Source organism: Castor canadensis, chromosome 1 (genome assembly GCF_047511655.1).
Source record: "Castor canadensis chromosome 1, mCasCan1.hap1v2, whole genome shotgun sequence".
In the NCBI taxonomy this organism is placed as follows: domain Eukaryota; kingdom Metazoa; phylum Chordata; class Mammalia; order Rodentia; family Castoridae; genus Castor; species Castor canadensis.
Genome location: NC_133386.1, coordinates 117,054,581 through 117,075,221, shown reverse-complemented (window position 1 = coordinate 117,075,221; position 20,641 = coordinate 117,054,581).

Sequence of the window (20,641 nt, the reverse complement as noted above, 5' to 3'; positions counted from 1 at the left end):
TCTTCCTGGAGACATAAACAACAGTGACTAGGACTAATGGAAAAGGGAAAATTTAAATGACCTAAAATGAGAATGATGTTACAAGCATGCCTAACAATGTCATAATGAAGCCCATTGTTTTGTATAAGAGACACTAATACTAAAAACCTGCAACATCCTTAAAATAGAAATTGAAGACAGAATACTACATGGAGAGCGAAATCATTCAGTTTGAACAAAACAGAATGAATACATAAAGGGTGGCACCATGTGTACCCCTACAGATAATTCCTATAAACAGTGTTTACAAATTAAAAAATAAAATGTCAATTATGCAAAATTTTCAAATGTTCTTCCAGAAGCAAGCATACAGTCCCATAGACGTGCATGGTGGTGACTTCTGCATCCTTTGGTTTTCTGTGATTTGTTTCCTTGATGGTAGCCAGCCATTCTGACTGGGTGAGATGAATCTCGATATTGTTTTGATTTGCATTTCCTTTATGGCGAACATTTCTTTATGTATTTACTGTTCCATTTATACTTCTTCTTTTGAGGACTGTCTATTCAATTCATTTGCCCGTTTATTAACTGGATTATTTGTTCTTTTGATGTTTTACTGTTTTTAGATCTCACTATATTCTGGCCATTAATCCCTTGTCAGGATTATTGGCACAGATTTTTCTCCCATTCTGTAAGCTGTCTCTTCATTCTGATGACTGTTTCCTTTGAAGTGCCAAAGTTTTTTAATTTGATGCACTCCCATTTGTTAATTCTTGCTCAGGCTTCCTGAGAAATTAGTCCTATTCAGAAAGTCATTACCTGTGCTTATATATTCAAGTGCTTCCCCTGTGTTTCCACTAGCAATTTCAAAGTTTTCAATGTTACCTAAGGTCTTTGATTCACTTTGAATTGATTTTTGTGCAAGAAGAAACAGAGATCCAGCTTCAGTCTTCTATATGTGGAAATCTAGTCTTACTAGCACATTTTGTTGAAGAAGCTGTTGTTTTTCCCCCATATTGGTGGGGGGAGCATCTTTGTCAATGATCAGATGGCTTTGTGGGTTTATTTCTGCATCTTCTATTCTACTCTATTGGCCTATGAGTCTGTTTTTGTGCCAGTACCATGTAGTACAAAGTGTTTTTTTTTCTATTATGTCTTTGTAGTACACTGAAAGCTGATATTGTAATACCTCCAGCATTGCTCTTTTTGTTCGGGATAGTTTTTTGTTTCTTTTTGTTTGTTTGTTTGTTTGTTTGCTATTTATATTTTCAAATGAATTTTAGGATTGATTTTTCTATTTCTGTGAAGAATGTCATTGGGACTTTCAGGGGGATTCACTGAATCTGTAGATTGTTTTCAGTAGCATAGCCATCTTCACAATATTAATTCTGCCAATCCATGAACATGGGAGGTCTTTCCTTCATTTAGTGTCTTCAGTGTTTCATAATTTTCATTGCAGAATCTTTTTACCTCTTTAGTTGCATTTATCATAGGTATCTCTCTCTCTCTCTCTCTCTCTTTCCTTTTTGAGGCTATAATGAATGAGATCATTTCCCTGATTTCTTTCTCAGCCTATTCATTATTATTATATAGAAAAGCTATTGATTTTTTTATATTGATTTTATATCCTGCTACTTTGCTGAAAGCATTTATCAGAACTAAGAGGTTTTGGTGGAGACTTTAGGGTCTTTTATGTATAAGATCATATCATCCACAGAAAAGGATAAGTTGCCTTGTTCCTTTCCTATTTGTTTCCTCTAGCTCTTTCTCTAAATGTATTTCTCTATCTAAGAACTGAAGCACTATATTGAATAAGAGTTTTGAAAGTAGAATAACTGGTCTCATTCCTGGTTTTAAGGAAAATGCTTACAGTTTTTCCCCTTTAGAATGATGCTTGCTATAGTTCTCTCATATATAGCTGTATGTTGTGGTACATTCCTTCTGATCCTAGTTCTTCAGGACTTTTATCATGAAAAGATGTTGAGTTTTGTCCGAGATGTTTTCTGCATCTACTGAGATGATCACGTACTTCTTGTCCTTTATTTTGTTTATTTGCTATGTTACATCCATTGATTTGCATATGTCAAATCATCCCTGGAGTCCTAGAATGAAACTGACTTCATCATGGTACATTATCTTTTTAATGTGCTGTTGAATTCAGTCTGCAGCTATTTTATTGAGAATTTTTGCACATATGTTCATTAGAGAAATTGATCTATATTTGCTTTTTTTTATTTCTTAATTTGGTTTTGCCATTAGGATAATACTGGAATCATTGAATAAATTATGTAGTGGTTCTTCCCTTTTCTTTTCCTGAAGTAGCTTAAGGAGCATCAGTGCTCCTTCTTTAAAGGTCTGGTATAATTTGCCATGAATTCACCCATTCCAGTGCTTTTTTTGGGGGGATTGGGGAGAGCAAGGAACATTTATTACTGATTCAATCTTATTGCTTATTATAGATATGTTTAAATCATCTTTATTTAATTTTGGTAAATCATATATACCTGCAAAGATTTCCATGTTTTCTAGATTTTTATTAGAATATAAATTTTCAAAATATTCTCAGATTATCCTCTGAATTTCATTGACCTTTAATAAAATGATCCCTCTTTGTCTTTTCATTAACTTTATTAATGTGGGTCTTTCCCCTTTATCTTTTAGTTCATTTGCCTAAAGGTTTGTTAATCTTGTGTATATATTTTTTTGTGGTACTGTATTTTGAACTCAGGGCTCTACCACTTCAGCCGTGCCTCCAGCCCTTTTATTTCCTCATATTATTTTTGAGATGTGTCTCATTTGTTGCCCAGGCTGATCTGGACTGCAACCCTCCTATTTTTAGACTTCCCACCTTTGCTAGGATAACAGGCATGCACCACCACACCCAGCTTTTCCCATTACAATGGGGGTCTTGCAAACTTTTTGCCCAGGCTGTCCTTGAGTCTCCATCCTCCCCATGTCTGCTTCCCAAGTAATTAAAGAATTGGTTGCATGGATTCCTTGTAAATTTTTAGTCTCTATTTCATTAGTTTCTATCCTGATCTTTATAATTTCTTTCTGTGAACTTCTTTGGATTTGGCTTTTTCCTATTTTTCTAAAAGTTTGAAGTGCATCATTAGGTTGCTTGCTTAAGATCGCTCTGACTTTTTTATGAAGGCACTCATAGCTAGAACCTTTCCCCTGAGCATTGTCTTGCTATGTCCCAAAGTTTCCATAAGTCAGTATGAATGTTCTTCAAAAACTAAAAGTATAAATACCTTTTGATCCTGCTGTACCATCCCTGGTCATATAGCCAAAGAAATGTAAGTTGCCATACAATCGACACCTGTACTCCCATGTTTTTTGCAGCACAATTCACAATACCCTAACAATGGAATCAACCAAGGTCCCTATCATCCAATGAATAGGTAAAGAAAATGTGGTGTATACATCCTATGAAATATTAGTCAGCCATAAACAAGAATGAAATTATGTTCTTTCCAGGAAAAGGGATGGAACTGGAGATCATCATTTTCAGCCAGATAAGTAAAACTCAGAAAAACAAATATTATATGTTTTCTCTTATATGCATAGTCTAGATGTTTATGTATATGTGTATGTGTGTGTGCATGTGTGTGCATGACCTGAAGGTAAAAGTTGTACTGTTTGTGGAAAGGACCCATTATTGGAGGGAGGGTATGAATATAATCAGAGTATATAATATGTATGTATGAAAATATTAGGACAAAATCCATTAAAAGTGTAAAAGGGGACACTCAGGTAGGAAGGATATAAGAGAGTAATAGATGGCTTAAATATGATCAAATTACATGTGTGTGTTGATAAATCACATTTGTATAATAACATGCTAATAAAGAGAAAAATAAAATACATATGTAAATGTTACATAATTTTTATTTCATGAGTATATGTTGATATTGTATCATGCCATAAACATCCTTTCTCCTTCTCCATGATGAATAAAATGCATTTAAGATGATAAATTTCTTTGAGAAAAAGAATAATCATAGAGGCTATGTTAGGGGCTTCACTTTGATCTGTCACAGTTCTTTTTTTAGAAACATAATCCAAAGTAGATATAAGATTAATATTCTTTAAAACTGAAGAGTAGAAATATGTCTGTTCATTCTGTTACTCTCCATTTCTTGCTCTACATATTTCATAATAAAGTCTGTTTAGAAAGAGAAAAACAAATTAAATTTCTACATTTAACACAATTCTTTTAAATTCAAGTTTGTAACATGTACACCCTCTCTGTTTCTTCCTCCTGCAAATGTCCACCATGATTAGGAAGTGTGAGACTAATGCTGAAAGCAACATTTCCTTTTTTCTGGAGGCAATTAAATTTAACACCTGGCTGCTTATTAATCAAAGCATTGAGCTCACTCTCTTGACAGATCTTTCTTCTACTCTATTTCCCATTTCACACAGCAGGGAATCAGGTTTGCTGAAATCCACAATCCACTAATTCCAAGAGTGTAACAGAAGTACTTTATCAAAAATCTCATGTAATCACTTTCTGACTTACTACAAAAAGCTAACTTTCACTCATTTTAATAAAAAAGTATATAAACCATATAAATATGAAAATTATGAGAAGTAAAGTATGTTTCTTAAACTAAGTATTCATTAAAACTCTCAGCATGACAATTTCAGCATTGTATCTACTGTAACCCAAAAATCACAGTAGGTAAAATTTTGGAATCTAAGCTTGTAACAATAGGCTGTAAACACTTGTATGGTTTCTAGTTTCTCTCTCTCCTTTACCCTCATGCTCATTGTTTTACCAAGTCCAGTATAAGGACTTCTTCAAGATGAATCAGCACCATTCTCAGCCTCAAGCTTCAAAGAATCTAAGAGAACACCACATCGTTTTGAACACAGAGAAAGTAAAGGGCTCACTCCAAAGTATATTATCAGATGAGAGTGAGTACAGGCTAGAACCCACTAGATCTGCTCCCAGAGCTACTCATTTCATGAGGGAGTTTACTCCTATTCTTTTCATATTTACTTACAAAACCAAATTATTTTGACAATGTGTGCACATTATATAATGAATTTGAAGTGGCATGATTCCTCTTTGATTTAAACTCTAGACAACTGTCTGATTCCAGATTCTCCTTCATCAATTCTTTTTCTTCCTTTTTATTTGGTTATTTTCTTATTAGAAAATAGAACTTTCTGTTAAACACTGTGATGGTCCTCTATAATTTTGCTTGAAATTTATTTCCCTTTATTTCCTAGCTAGTATCCTTCAATTTGTACTGAATGTTCTATCTAGAGATGATTATATCACATGACTTTAAGTTTTATCAGATGTAATTCTCCCTAAATTCTGGAAGCCTGACCCATCATTCTAAGAAAATACTGTTTTCTAGTCAAAACCAAACACTGTCATTTGTTCTTAAGGTGACTGAGATTTTATTATGTTTATGTGATAACTAAAATCTCCCCATCCATATTTGAGTAGATTTTATTGGGAATTTATCTCTTATAACACAGTTCCTCTAGTCTGTGGCCTAAGAGCATCCTTCTAAACTTCTTAGCTAAATCTGACATTTAGGTTGGTCTTTGGTCCAATGTCCCTCAGGAATCTATGGGTGTTCCCAGCCTGTCGATTACTCTATCCATCTCTCTGTTTTGTTCTGCCTAGTTAATGAAGAAGAAAATAGTTGAAAGGAAGAAATGAAAAATGTTATGCAGCTTGTTCTATATTTGAATCTCTTATGAAAATACTTGATTTTAGTGAAAATCATTTAAATTTCACTCCTGAAGTAATTTTATTAAAATAATTGAGAACAAAAGCCAGGTGTAGTGACTAATGCCTGCAATAACATCATAAATATGAGTGTATGTGTGTGATATTGGTAGATGAAGAAAATATATTTTCATATTTGTGTGTATGTAGATGTTTATGTGTGATACCTGTGTATTATTTATACACACATACACTCAGTCTTATGGCCTTTGTAACCCCTTCTACTTCTATTATTCCAAAAAATCAAGACTCTTCACAAAAGGTAGGTAAAAACCTCTAGTAAAAAATAAAAAGCTATCTATATATAAAAATGTGGTTATGGGGATGATGATGAGGATTGTGCTGGTGGCGATGGTGATGATGAAAACAAAGAATATTTGTTTGGGTTGTGACTGAAAAGAATTCTCCTGGTGGCTGTGCTTGCACACAGTTATAATCCCAGCTACTCAGGGGTGCAGACAGGAATATCTTGAGTTGGATGCCAACCTGAGAAAAATTAGCAAGACTTCATCTCTAAAGCAAAATAAAGACAAAAGGACTAGAAGCATAACTCAACTGCCAAAGTGCTTGCCTAGTAAGCACTTTGAGGCTCTGGGTTCAATCCCCAATCATGAAAAAAAAATTCTTCTTATATCTGATCATCTTATTAAGAAGTTAAAACTACTTCTTGGTGAGTTAAAATCCTGAATTGAATTGGTTTCAAGAGAAAAATGACTTGCTACTGTCTTGATGTATCAGCCAAATGAAAACAGATAATATCCACTGGCTTTTGAGAGCTGGAAGTAGAGAGATTGTCTCATTAAATAATTACATTTCTTCCGGCAAAATTTAAATAAAAGGACAGGATCTAAATAAAAAAGGCTGTCCACACATCTTCAGTTGTGAATGGAATGTGGCATTTTTGAAATAATAGGTTTAGCAAGTTTTCTTAGTTTTAATCTAATAGCCTCTTTCTGCTCCAGGATCCCATCCATGACTTCATGTCACGTGAGGTGTCACATCTCCGTGGCTTCTCTTACCTGCAGCAGTTTCTTCTGCCTCACTAGTTTTTGATGTCCTTGACAGTGTCCAGGAGTATTGATCAGGTGTTTTGTAAAGAGCACTTCCACTGAAGCTTTACTGATTTTTTTCTTTCTTCTTTTTTTTTGTAATTCTGGTGTTTGAAGTCAGTCCTCACTTGCTAGCCAAGTACTATACCACTTGAGCTAGGCCTCCAGTCCTGATTTTTTTCTTATAATTAGACTGGAGTCATAGGTTTTAGAGAAAAATCAGAGATGTATCGTGCCACTTCAAACTCATTATATCATGTATTCACATTGTCAAAATATTTTGGCATTCTTGGTGTTGACTTTGAGGTAATATCTGTCTGATTTCCCCAAATGTAAAAAGTTATGTTTTGTACTGGGTATTTTTTCCCACATTTTCTCTGCTGTTCTTTGTGGAAGTCACTATGATCTGGCCATACTTAAAGTGTGAGAAAGTATGTTCCTTCTCCTTAAAGCTGGAATACTGATATAGCTTAATTAGATAATTCTGCATGGGAAATTTGTCCATTTCTCCCCAATTATGTACTTATTCAGCCACTTATTAATGTAAGTGTGGACAAGGGATTTTTTAATTTATATCTGGGTCAAAATCCATGAAATGGATTATTTATTTTACTTATTTAGTTAATTGTTCAAAGTGTTCTAGTTTTGTCACTGAACGCTCTTTCCGCTGGTGTGTCCCTTTAACGTAGCTTCGTCAACATTGGACAGTCTTCCTCCTCTGCACTTTCTTGCTTTTTTCCCATGTCTTTTTTTGGAGGGGTTGGGGTAGGTGAGAGAGTCTTGCTATGAAGTTCAGGCTGGCCTCCAACTCACCCTCCTCCTCTCTCTGCCTTCTGAAAACAGATTATAAACCAAGGCCTCACAATTCTAGGCAAGTGCTTTGCCAGTGAGCTGCATCCTCAGCCTCATCTGTGTCTTTTGAAGACTTGATAGCTCATTTATTTTTTGACTGAATAACATTCCATTGTATGGATGTGCTATGGCTTGATTATCTGTCTTATTGTAGGATATTTGGTTGCTATACAAGTGATTATTGTTATAAAACTTATAAAATCAGAAAACTGAATAAAATCAAAAGTAGAAATCTACGGTTCTTTTCTTCCAAACCAACACTGAACAGTCATTCTCAAGCTGCTATTAGTTTGCTTGTGGTTTTCATAGGAGGTAAGGATCATAATAAATACTCTTGTTTTTCATCAGGTCATAGGCTTCTCTTCATACCAATTTGCGTAGCTTCAATCACTCCATGCAGTGGATGAAAATACTTATTAAGCTAATAGCTGAACCACAAAGTTTTAAGCTCATCTCATAGTGAATGATATGGAGGTTTGGTTCCTCATGTTTTCTATTTAAAAAATTCTGCAATTTTGAGCATACATCTTTGTGTTTATATCACTCCTATATACTAAATGACTCAGATTATAATTTCTTTTTTTTTTTTCGGTACTGGGGTTTGAACTCAGGGTCTACACCTTCAGCCACTCCACCAACCCCTTTTTGTGAAGGATTATTTTGAGACAGGGTCTCGCTAACTATTTGCCTGGGGCTGGCTTTGAACCGTGATCCTCCTGATCTCTGCCTCCTGAGTAGCTAGGATTATAGGCGTGAGCCACCAGCTCCTGGCTTCAAATTATGAAGTACACATTTCCAAAGTTGATGTATAGTGTGACTAATTTCCAAAAGAATTTTAACAATCTCTATTGAGTATAAGAAGTTATTATTTTAAAAATCTGTATGTACTAGAGAAGACTCATTGTTTGGAAAGACCAAGGCTAAAAGCAAAGAGAAATTTCAACAAGTTTCACTCTTACATAGATTTGTTTAGAAAATTCTTATCAGTTAAAAAAAATTTTGCCTTCTATAACTTTTTAGTTCTTTAAAACTTGAGTTTAAAGTGAAAAAATACATTAAGATCTGTTCTGAGATGAATTATGTTCCACAAAAATTCACATGCTGAAGCTCTAACCAGTAGAACCTCAGGATGTGCCTGTATTTTGAGACAGGGGATGATGAAGTGGAAATGAGCCAATTAGGGTTAGCCCTAATCCAATCTGAACAGTACCCTCGCAAAAGAGGAGATTCGGTATCACACATTTTCTCCCATATGGGAATCTAGAGCTAAAATAATATAACAGCATGACATGATTGTAAAGGGAAGGGTCCAGCAGGTGGAAGGAGGGGAAAGAGAGGGTGATGAAGGGTGAATATTATAGAAAGGCATCATATGTATCCATGAAAATAGGATGATGAAACCCACCAAAAACTGTTAATGAGGGGGAAGAAGGAGAGTGGTTAAGAAAGCAGTACAGATGGGGTGAATTTATCAAATTCTATGAATATTGTATCAATAAAAAGAAAGGAAATGTGGTGTCCCCATAGAGAACACAGCAAAAGCCTACATACCTGGAATGTTCAGAGTCTCCCGTCCATGTGTTAACCAGCATGACCTGACTTAGCTTTGGAGACTGGAAGAGATTAGGTTCATTCAGGTTGGTGTGACCACAGATGACAAGTGTTGCTGCCCAGTGCTCCAGGATCTAGTGGCTGAGCCAGCTGGGTGGTTTGAGGCGGCAGTGTCTAGGGGTAGGGATGTGGTATGGCAGAGGTCAGGGAGTGGTTGCAGAGTGTGGTTGGGCGCATGGAGAGGCTGGGCAGGTAGCCACTGCTTTTCCTAAGTGTCTAGATGCCAGATTGTCCATGAAGAAGGTGTTCCAGGAAACAAAGAGAAGTGGGGAGTGGAAGAGAGTGAGAGATTTGAGTGCACGAAGAAATCTAGAGATGCACACACAAAAGAGTTGATATGAGGACACAGCAAGAAGGAAATCATCTGCAGGCCAAGGCCTCAGGAAAACTTCAAACCTGCTGATACTTTGATCTGGGATTTCCAGCCTCCAGAACTGTGAGAAAATAAATCTCTGTTATTTAAATCACCCAGTCTGTGATCTGGAATCACTAAACCACTACAATAAGGACTTCCATAATTTTAGATGTGAGAGAAATAAAAACTTTTCTCAGATTCTCAAGGTAGTAAATTCCTTACAGAAGGGTCAAATTTTGTCAAACAGTTAGTTTTCAGTTGATGAATATAAGAAGTCAGTAAATTCTTCATAAATATGTTCTATATTCCTGTGAAGACTTAATTAGAAAATTGTAGTTTCCTAGAGTAGGACAAAATGATAAATGATAAGTGACTTGGTGAATCCTGAAACCTCCATAGCCCAGCCTCAGAGTTTCCATCCATCCACTCTCTAATCCTTTTAGAAAGAACTATGCACCCTCACCTATTGCCGTGTAGCTAAAAATTGACAAACATCCATATACCCATCCCAATTCCATTCTCTTGTCACTAATGTTGAGCTTGGCTATGTCATGCTTTTACCCATCTAACAAATGACTAATATACACATCAAAACACAAGCTTATTCCTCTGTCATGAAAACTTCCTGTCTCAGATGGAGGATGCTCTCTTAGACTGAGGTTAAGAATGAGATCATACTTACAAACTCATAGCGGTAACTTGGTAAGACATAAATGTACATTGGGTTCATTCCCTGAGATTTGAGGTTGTCAGTTATTATAGTAAAGTTGATTACCAAAAAAAGGAATTAAGTGATTTGAACTTCTACAACAAAATGTTAAATAATAAAATATTTAATGCATACTATAACTACACTTACTAGGAGAAGTAAATAAGACAAAGAATAATTAGGACATATCAGTATCCTCTAGGGAACTTGAAATCTAACTGAGTCACATAAGTAAATACCTAATTAGAATTCAAATCTGAATTAGCGATGTGGTAAATGAAAAGAATCCATTAACTATTATTTGAAGAAGATCTTAAAAAACAGTTTGAATGATCTTAAAAATGGTAAGACCAATACAGCAATTTTTACTCAAGATAGATTGTCTAAAGTTTGATATTGGAGGGCGTGATCTCAAATTTTCAGAATTCAATGTGCAATAGCAACATCAGGGATTGTTTCAGGGAACACATCACTCTCACAGAGACACAGAAATTCTATTTGTTGTCTGCTTTGGGGACATGCTGATTTAAGTAGTTTTCCCAGAAAATTTCCTTCTGTCGTCATGGCATTCCTAGGCACTAAGATAATAATACATAAGGTATTATTATCCTTATGTAACAGAACATAAAAATGAAGCCCAGTTTAATCAATGGTTGACTACCAGGAATGGCAAAGCCAGAATTAAGTTTGTCCAACCTCAAAGTTCACTTGCACTATCATTGTAAGTGTCTTATACTACAGAGAAGTACAGAGTGTCTGTGCCCAAGGGAACTCTCACGTATATTTGATTGCCCTTTGTTAAGCTTTCATGTCTCTTAAAATAAGCATCTGTGGAATTCTCAGGATGGTCATTCTGCACCTGCTCTTGAATGTGTGTTACCCTGATCCTGATAATTCTCCCTTACAGCCATAGAGACTTTCTACATTGCTCGGATTTTATTTTTGGTACTAATGTTTGAACTTAGAGTCTTGTTTATGTGAGGCAAGTGCTCTACCACTTGAGCCACACTACCAGCCCTTTTTTGCTTTAGTTATATTTCAGGTAGGGTCTTTTTTTTTTGCTTAGGACCAGATTTGGACACTTTCCTTGGGGTCACAGACGCAGACTGCTATGCCTGACTTATCGACTAAGATAGGGTCTTGATAACTTTTTTACCCCAGCTGGTTTCAAACCATGATATTGCAGATCTCTTCTTCCTGAGTTACTGGGATTACAGGAGCGAGCCACCATGCCTGGCCTATATTACTCCATCTTAATATAGCATTGTTCTCAGTAACTTTTAAACAAATGTCATATTTATTTCCTTGTTTACTTTGTTATAAGCCATCTTAAAGTCTTTTTGAAATAGGTAACATAAAACTAGATAGATTGATGGCATATAGGAGAGATAAATAGGTAGATAGATAGATAAGATGGGTAGATAGATGCAAAGAAAAACTTTTGATTGGCAGATCAGATGAAAGGAAGCTGGTACTAGATTTTTAACTGTAGCTGCCTCCTGTTCATATTTATCAGGCCAATTTTGGCCTCATAACTGGGGACTGAGGATGGCAAATCATGTAAATTATGTGTTTTAAATAGCAGTCATTTGGTTTTTATCACCTTAACACATTTTATCACTCATGCACAATGTTATCAACTACATGTGAGACCCTGTGATAAGGGCAGGGTGTGACAACAAATAGGATATGGAGACTATGCTCACAGATGTGTTGGAGATCCATCGCGACCCCTCTCAGTGCAATGCATTATGTCAAGTGGATATGCAGTGAAGCTCAATGAGAAAAGGGATTCTTCTCCTGCAGGAGTATCTTCCTTGTATCTACAAAATATCACTTTCATAGTTCTGGATACTGTGTCTTAAAGCATACCCAAAGTGCTTACATTCCAGGCACCACTGAACCTAGAGTAAAACTTCCAATACACATTTGTTCCACTTAAGTTGGAGAACTGAAAATTAGTACAACCCCTTTGAAATACTCACTGGTAATGTCTGCTAATGATGAGTGTGTACACAGTCTCCTTTACTCCTCATGTAAAAGAAATGCATACAATTTTCCACCAATAGACAAGCACAGTGATGCTTATAGAAGCACTCTTCATAAGAGTCAGGCTGGAAATTACAAAAATGTCCTCCAACTCTGAAATGTAAAAATAAATGATAGCATATTCACAATACAATTAGCAAACCACAACTATGTATAGGAACATGGATAACTTTTTCCTAACATAATATCGAGTTAAAAAAGTTAGATATAAAAGAATTCCTACTGTATGTCTGCTTTCACATCAAGTTTAAAAACACACAGAAATGATCCGTTTTGTTGCAAGACAGGATAGCAGCTCCTCACTGGTAGAGATCGTGATAAGTTGGAGACACAGAAGGCCTTCTGGGATGCTCTCAAACTTACTATGTTTTTGGTTCCCAGTAGCATGGATGCGTTCATTCTATGAAAACAAAATGGTACCCTTCTTGCAATTTCTGCTTGTTCTCCTCTATATGATAAGCTAATGGTTAACTAGACAAAAAAAATTAAATGGATTTTGAGAAATGTTGTCAAACTCTTCACAGATAAACTAGAAGAAAAGGCTAATTGGACAAAAGACCTTTAGTATCAGTGGGCATGTGTTTCCAAGGAGCTCACCACTGAGGAAAACCATGCATGCTCAGCATGCACATTAGCTCAGTGCCATACCGAAGATGCTTGATTCGTCTTCCCATCACATTGCCAAACTTCTGCTAAAGACATGTTGCCTTTCAACAAAGCTCAAATTTTCACTTTATTCCTTCAACTGATAACATTAACTTTTATCTTGCATTTTGGGCAACATTTGCTTTTGGGCAAGCATACCGTATTTTCACAAAATCAAGATCAGGGAAACACAACTAAAAATAAGGTGGAACTGACAGCTTCTCTGCATCAACTGAACTGCAGAATGCAACAAGGATTTAAAATTGTTGTTTTGAAATTTCTTGTGAATTGTTTTTAATTTACTTTTTGATGGTGCTTGGTCAACTCACATGTAATAAATGCATGAAGAAAATGGGTTTAACCCACTTGATCATCTCAATAGATGCAGAAAAGCCTTTGATAATATTAAACACCCTTCCATGATAAAAGCTCTGATGAAACTCGGAAAAGGAATGTACTTCAACATAATAAAGGCTGTGTATGACAAACTTATAGCCAACATCACACTTAATGGAGAAAAACTGAAACGATTTCAGCTAAAGTCAGGAATGTGACAAAGATTCCCACTCTCTCCACTCCTATTCAATATAGTCTTGGAATTTCTAGCCAGAGCAATAAGACAAGAAGAAGAAATAAAAAGAATACAAATAGGTAAGGAAGAGGTCAAACTATCTGTAATCACAGATGAAATGATCTTATATCTAAATGACCTGAAAGACTCCATCAAAAAACTCCTAGACACCATAAACAGCTTTAGTAAAGTAGCAGATACAAATTCAACTTACAAAAATGAATAGTCTTTCTATACATCAAAAATTAGAGAATTGAGAAAGAATATAGAAATACAATTCCATTTACAATAGCCTCAAAAAAAATTAAACACCTAGGAATGAACTTAACAAAGGAAGTGGGTGACCTCTACAAAGAAAACTACAAACCATTGAAGAAAGAAATTGAAGAAGACTACAGAAAATGAAAAGATCTCCTGTGCTCATGGATTGGTAGAATAAACATAGTAAAAATGACTATACTACCAAAAGCAATGTACATGTTCAATGGAATTCCCATCAAAATCCCAATAACATTTATCACAGAGATTGAAAAATCAACCCTAAAGTTTATCTGAAAGAACAAAAGACCAAAAATTGCCAAAGCAATACTGAGCAAAAAGAGTAATTCTGGAGGAATCACAATAACTGACTTCAAACTACACTACAGAGCCATAGCAACAAAACAGCATGGTACTGGCACAAAAATAGATATGAAGACCAGTGGAACAGAAATAGAAGACTGGATATGATCCATGTAGCTCTGCCCACCTAATTTTTTATAAAGGTGCCAAAAACATATAATAGAGAAAAGATAGCCTTTTCAATAAATGTTGTTGGGAAAACTGGATAGCTGAAAGCAGAAAACTGAAACTAGATCCATGTTTATCACCATGTACAAGTATCAACTCAAAGTGGATTAAAGACCTTAATATAAGACCTGAAGCCTTGAAGCTAGTATAGGAAAGAGTAGGAAATACACTGGAAGCAACAGGCATACTCAATGACTTCCTCAGTAGAACTCAAGTGGCTCAGCGACTAAGAGAAAGGATCAACAAATGCCACTATAGGAAACTAAATGGCTTCTGCACAACAAAAGAAATGGTCTCTATGTTGAAGAGGCCATCAACAGAATGGGAGAAAATCTTTGCTAGCTGTGCATCAGACAAGGGACTGATAACCAGAATATACAGGGAGCTCAAAACATGAAACTTCCCCAAAATCAATGACTCAATGAAGAAGTGGGCAACTGAACTGAACAGAGACTTTTCAAAGGAAAAAAGTCCAAGTGGCTACAAAACACATGAAAAAATGTTCAACATCTCTGGCCATAAAGGAAATGCAAATGAAACCACATTAAGATTCCACCTCCCTCCTGTTAGAATCAAGAACACAAAACAACAATAAATGTTGGTGAGGATACAGGAAAAAGGAACCCTCAAACTCTGCTGGTAGGCATATGAATTAGTACAACCAGTATGGAAAACATATGGAGGCTCCTCAAAAATCTAAACACAGACCTGCCAAATGATCAAGAAATTCCACTCCTAGGGATATACCTGAAGGAATGTGAATCACCTTACAACAAAGGCATCCGCACACCCATGTTTATTGCAGCATTATTCACAATAGCCAAGTTATGGAAAGAGCCATGATGCCTCACTACTGACGAATGGATTGAGAATATGTGGTATCTATACACAATGGAATTTTACTCAGCCACAAAGAAGAATGAAATTCTGTCATTTGCAGGTGAATGGATGGAAGTGGAGAACATGGTCTTATGTGAAATAAGCCATACTCAGAAGGCCAAAAGCCACATGTTCTCTTTCATAAGTCGCATATAGAACTAACACAAATGCAGCAATATTATGAATCACTGGTCACACTAAGGTCATGCATGGCCAGAGTAGGGAAATTAAGAACTTGAATATGGGTGATATTCTCTCTATATAAGAATGAAAATAGAACTCTTAAACCTACTGAAACCACCACAAGAAAAGGACTAAGGTAGAATGAAGAAAATTAGAAGAGATAAACCAATTGGGGTTATAATACATATATACATGGAAACATCACAAGGAAACTCCCTGTATAAATACCCTTATCCAAAATGTCATATTTTCATTTACTCTTTTTTCTCCTACAAAATAGGAGAACAGGATGGGGGAACAGGTCCTGCCCAAGAAAGAGTGCTGACACCAGTAGGTGGGGGAGGTGATAAGGAAAGGGACACAAAAAGTGTATACACGTGTATATAAATGCAAAAATGATACTTGTTGAAATTACTCCAGAAATTGGGGCAAATGAAGAATGGTAGAGGGGGTGAATTCATGTATGATATATTTGATACACTGCTAGAACCTGTGAAATTGCCACAATGTATCCCTACCCAGCACAATAATAAAAGAAAAAATAAGTAAAACTAAAAGGTAAAAAATGAAAATTCAACAACTAAAAGCATCAAGCATTTTTGTTTCTCAAGAAGATTCACAGTGAGCTAGTAACGTGTCAATGTGTGTTCATTTTGCCATCTACTATGCAGCTAAAGTGAACAGTGACCACAAGAAATTGCAAGACAAACTAAAGAAACAGCAACATCTACTTCAAAATTAATAGTTACTTCAAGAAACGCATTCCAGGGCTGGAGTGCAGCTCGATGATAGAGCATTTGCCTAGCACTGTACATAAAAAAAAAGTGCTCCACAAGATAATTTATGATGTATAATTAGAGACAGTACATGCACATATCATTCTGTGAAGATGTTTTTCATTTAAAGAGTGCTTTAAGTTAACAAAAAAAAAAAGAAAGAAAAGAAAGTGGGTTTGCTTTAATAAGACCATGGTAGAAATTTTTTAAGTGATACTTCAGATAGATTTTGTGCTATATGTAAAGCTGTTACATGTATCCACTGTGGTTCAGCAGTATAGAACCTGGCCATTTACTATAGGACTATATTTCTGCAGGCTACTGTGACATTCTCTGAGAACTTTAAAAAATTGACAGACCATCAGCACTAGAGAAGGCTTAGCTATGTGCTGAGGAGGAAGTCTGCACCCCAACTGCCTGGAATAGTCTCAGCCCTTCTAATCTTTGACACTGAGTGTTTCATTCAGATCAAAATTGTAAATTGCAGGGACAAAACAATTACCTTTATAGCATTTTTTCAATACTAAAACATCTACTTCTATAGTGGAGACTTTCCTATCTACTCAGAGGACAGACAAAGGTGAATGCCTTCTCTTAAACTGTGCCTGTATCATAGAATTAAGACACAAAGGAATTGACTGGTAAGACTTTGCAAACATGGATTAGGAAATTGAAGAGGACAATGTGCAGTGTACTTTATCTCTTAGGATATGGACAGGCCACCTCCTCAAAGAGCTAGGGACCCTTCTTGTTCATACACGGAACTCTAGGTGTTCATACACATGCATAACTTTTCAGACCTTTGATAGGGCAATCTCGGAAAATCTTTGTAACTAAGAGGTTACAACTTAAAGATAATGCTTTAATTTTCTGTTTAAGGGTTTTCTGTCTTTTGTCCCTTCCAGTCCCTCCTGAATTGAGGGATAGGTACAAAAAGAGAAAAGAAATACTAATGAGATATACTTCCAAAGGGCAAAGGATGGGAATGTGCCTGTGATACACTAAGGAATACATTATTTAATCCTCAAAGTAAATATTTTAAAATGAAACTTAAGAGAGAGTAAGTCTTAGTGAATTTATGAGAGACACAAAAATGAAAAAGTTGAAAAACATGCTAGGCTTTTCGTTTCCAGTTTTTCAAAAACAAAGCTTTTCCTATTTTCAGCACTCTACACTGCCACCCAAAGGAAATTTGGACACTGTGGAAACAGACAACTGATCCCAGGAACAGAAAATTAATTCAAAATTCCTCTGAAACTGCCAAATAATAATCTGCTTGATAAAATGGTACAGGAGCCTTCTCATCAAGGAGGACACATGTGTGACAGAATACCAATACTCATAAAACAGGCATGTCAACGGCCCAGGAACTCCTGAGTGTGAGATGCTGTGGTGATACACAGATACCAGTATTCTCCTGTTTGATTTTTTATGTCTTATTTTTCTATGATGATTTTATTTAAAAGAATCATACATAAACTTCAAATCCTACCTATTTTGGAGCAAAAATGATTCCTCTGTTGCAAACCAGAATGAACAAAGCTTCATTAATGCCTCAACTCTAAAAAGCTGGTCCTATGTCACAGGGAACCTACACACAAACATTGTGTGCTCAAGGTCAGGGCTGGGTTCTGCCAGTCAACAAGGCTGCCACTGACAAGGTCTGTGTGATTTAGCCTGCAGAATTTAGGTCAGTGCTGCTATTTCCTATCCCTCTCCTGCTGTTAGGCTTGTACAGTACTTCAGTTAGGGCTGCCTTTTCATTTAGATTATAAAACATAAGTTATATGGTGAGAAATGAGTTTCTGGGAGTAAAAGTGATACAAAATCATTTCTTTCAGGAAAATTGGCAAGATTATTTAAATTAGTATCATTGAGTAGTACTCTCTCTGGCTTTCTACTAGGGAAATATCTACATATGTAATAAATGATGCAATCAAAGATTTCAGACCACAATCAAATTACAATACCTCCTAGCTTTTATTGAGTGTCCTTTTTGTGATGAACCTGGATTTTGGATCAGTAAGATGTGAACACAAAGATTTATTATTCCTTCAAGCTCTATGACTATGGGCAGTTTTCTGAATTTCTTTGAATTTAGTCCTAATACAGGCATAGCAATGCATTCTTGGATGGTTATTCAGAGATAAGTGGGATAGGGCACACAGGTAATGAGTTTCTGACAGCATACTGTACATAATAGGAACTCCATGCTAATTCTTGACCCCTTCCCTGGTTTTATTCTGTAAAGGTTGTGTTCTTTTTATTTTCCTGGTAGACTATGTTTTCAGAACCAAAGACTTTGCTGTTGTCATTTTTCCACTTTTCTTCCTCACTGGTTTTGTGGAATGCCTGGTATGCATTTGTTGAAAGGAAACAGAGGTGACCACAACTGCTGAATTCACTCTGCTGCTAAAAAGTATAACAAGGAGGCAATGGGCTCCTCCCTCGACAAAATCTAAAGTTTTATCAAGTACGCTAGAAAATATGGACATGAAGAATCCTTCATCAGTACCCTTTTTCAGATATGGTGTCAGGATAACTTTAAATAATGTTTATGAGATGCTTGTATCAGTGTCTGGTGGATCATAGACCCTAACAGATGGGTTAGTGTTTCTCTTTCCCTTGAGATGTCTGCATGACCATTTCACACTAGTACTTTTACTTACATTTTTTTGACATGACAATAAATGCTATTCCCTCTTTCTTCACCAGGTTTTAACTGTTCAAAGAGGCTCCTTGATAAGTTGCTTCTTTATCTGAAATCCATTGTAACTTATCTCTAGTGTATGGCTGAGGTGTCTCTGTAGAGAAAGTGAATACCTGGCTCCCCATCCCAGCCTGCTCACTTTGTACCAGTAAGGTCCTTCCTGCCTTTTGATGCAGTCTAAAACTGTATTATTCCTAGGGTGCATAAGCTATTTATCATTGTTTCATACCTGCTAGTTTTTTTTGTGAGATTATCTACTTCTCAAATGTCAGCCTCTGGGTCACATTCACTTGAACAGGTCCTTCAAAATGCCAGGCCAACTGATATTTAAAAAGTACTTGCTGATTGAAACAAAGAGGAAAACAGTGCTGCTCTAATCAAGCCTGGCTGAGGGAGAGTACATTGACTCTTCTAGTGGCCTTGGGTTAGACATGCTTATTGCGGCATCATGAATCAACACCAGAAATGGGATTTGGACAAGGTGCTGGTGGCTCATGTCTCCAATCCAAGCTACTTGCGAGGCAGAGATCAGGAGGATCATGCTTTGAAGCCGGCCGAGGCAAATAGTTGGTGTGACCCTATCTCGAAAATACTCAACACAAAACAGGGCTAGTGGAGTGGCTCAAGTGATAGAGTACTTACTGAGCAAATGTGAAGCCCTGAGTTCAAGCTCTAGTACCTCCACAAAAAGGGGGGTGAGATTTTGAAGCCCAGAGATACTCAGGTATGGATAGTGAAGAGCAGTAGTCATTTAGAGTCCCCATTCTGGTACTTCTAAGAAAAACAAGTCTTCTGGAAAACCTGGAAGCTGGACCCAGAAAATGAGCTCTGTCTCTGCTTCTATTCGCTTTATGACCTTGATAAACTCATGTGACTTCCCTAAATCTCAGTTTCACTGCAGATGGAATATATGTTGTTTTTGTTTGGCAAAGGTAAAAAAGAAACCTATCCTGGAAAAAGTCATTAGAATATAAACTTGAGGGGTTATATAATTTCTCAGCCAAATCTGAGATCTCATATAGAAAGTGCCTTCTGTAAATATTACTACACTGAAAGGATTACAAATTCAGTAACTATGAAGACATTAATGTTCCAAAATAAAAATTAACCTTGCAGCCAAAGCACTAAAGAAAGCATGTATATTTATCATAAATATTTTAGGGTGAAAATAATTCACATAGTATTTTAAGGAGAAAAATACTATAACACACTTAATTGTTTGCAGCTGACATTGTGAAACTGGAATTCAGAGTTAGCGAATGATAATTATGGGAAAAGTAACCAAATTAGCTATGTTATGCATTTTCATGCTTGAGAGAAAGCCACAAGGACATTATTTATTTCCCTTCAAAGTGACAGTTTTGTGGAACCAAATGAACATACACGCACGTGCAAGGAAAATGTGTATGGACTTACACACAAATGTGCACACATATGCACACAGAAAACTAAAGCATAAAAACTCCAAGAATTATAGGCCTTGTAACCTTGTAGATAAAATGAGGCCAAAGTTCTCCAAAGCACTCTTTGATTATTTTGAGTAATGACAGCCCAGCCATTGAACGAAACTGTCATGATTAAGGCATGGGGTGAATTTTGCCTCAGTACCCAGTAGATAGGAGGAGTCAGAGGCTAAAAGTGAAATTGGAATTTTTAGTACACCAAGATCAGCCTTATTCAGCAATATTCAATAATATTTATTAGGTGCCTAGAACAGACAAAGTGGTGA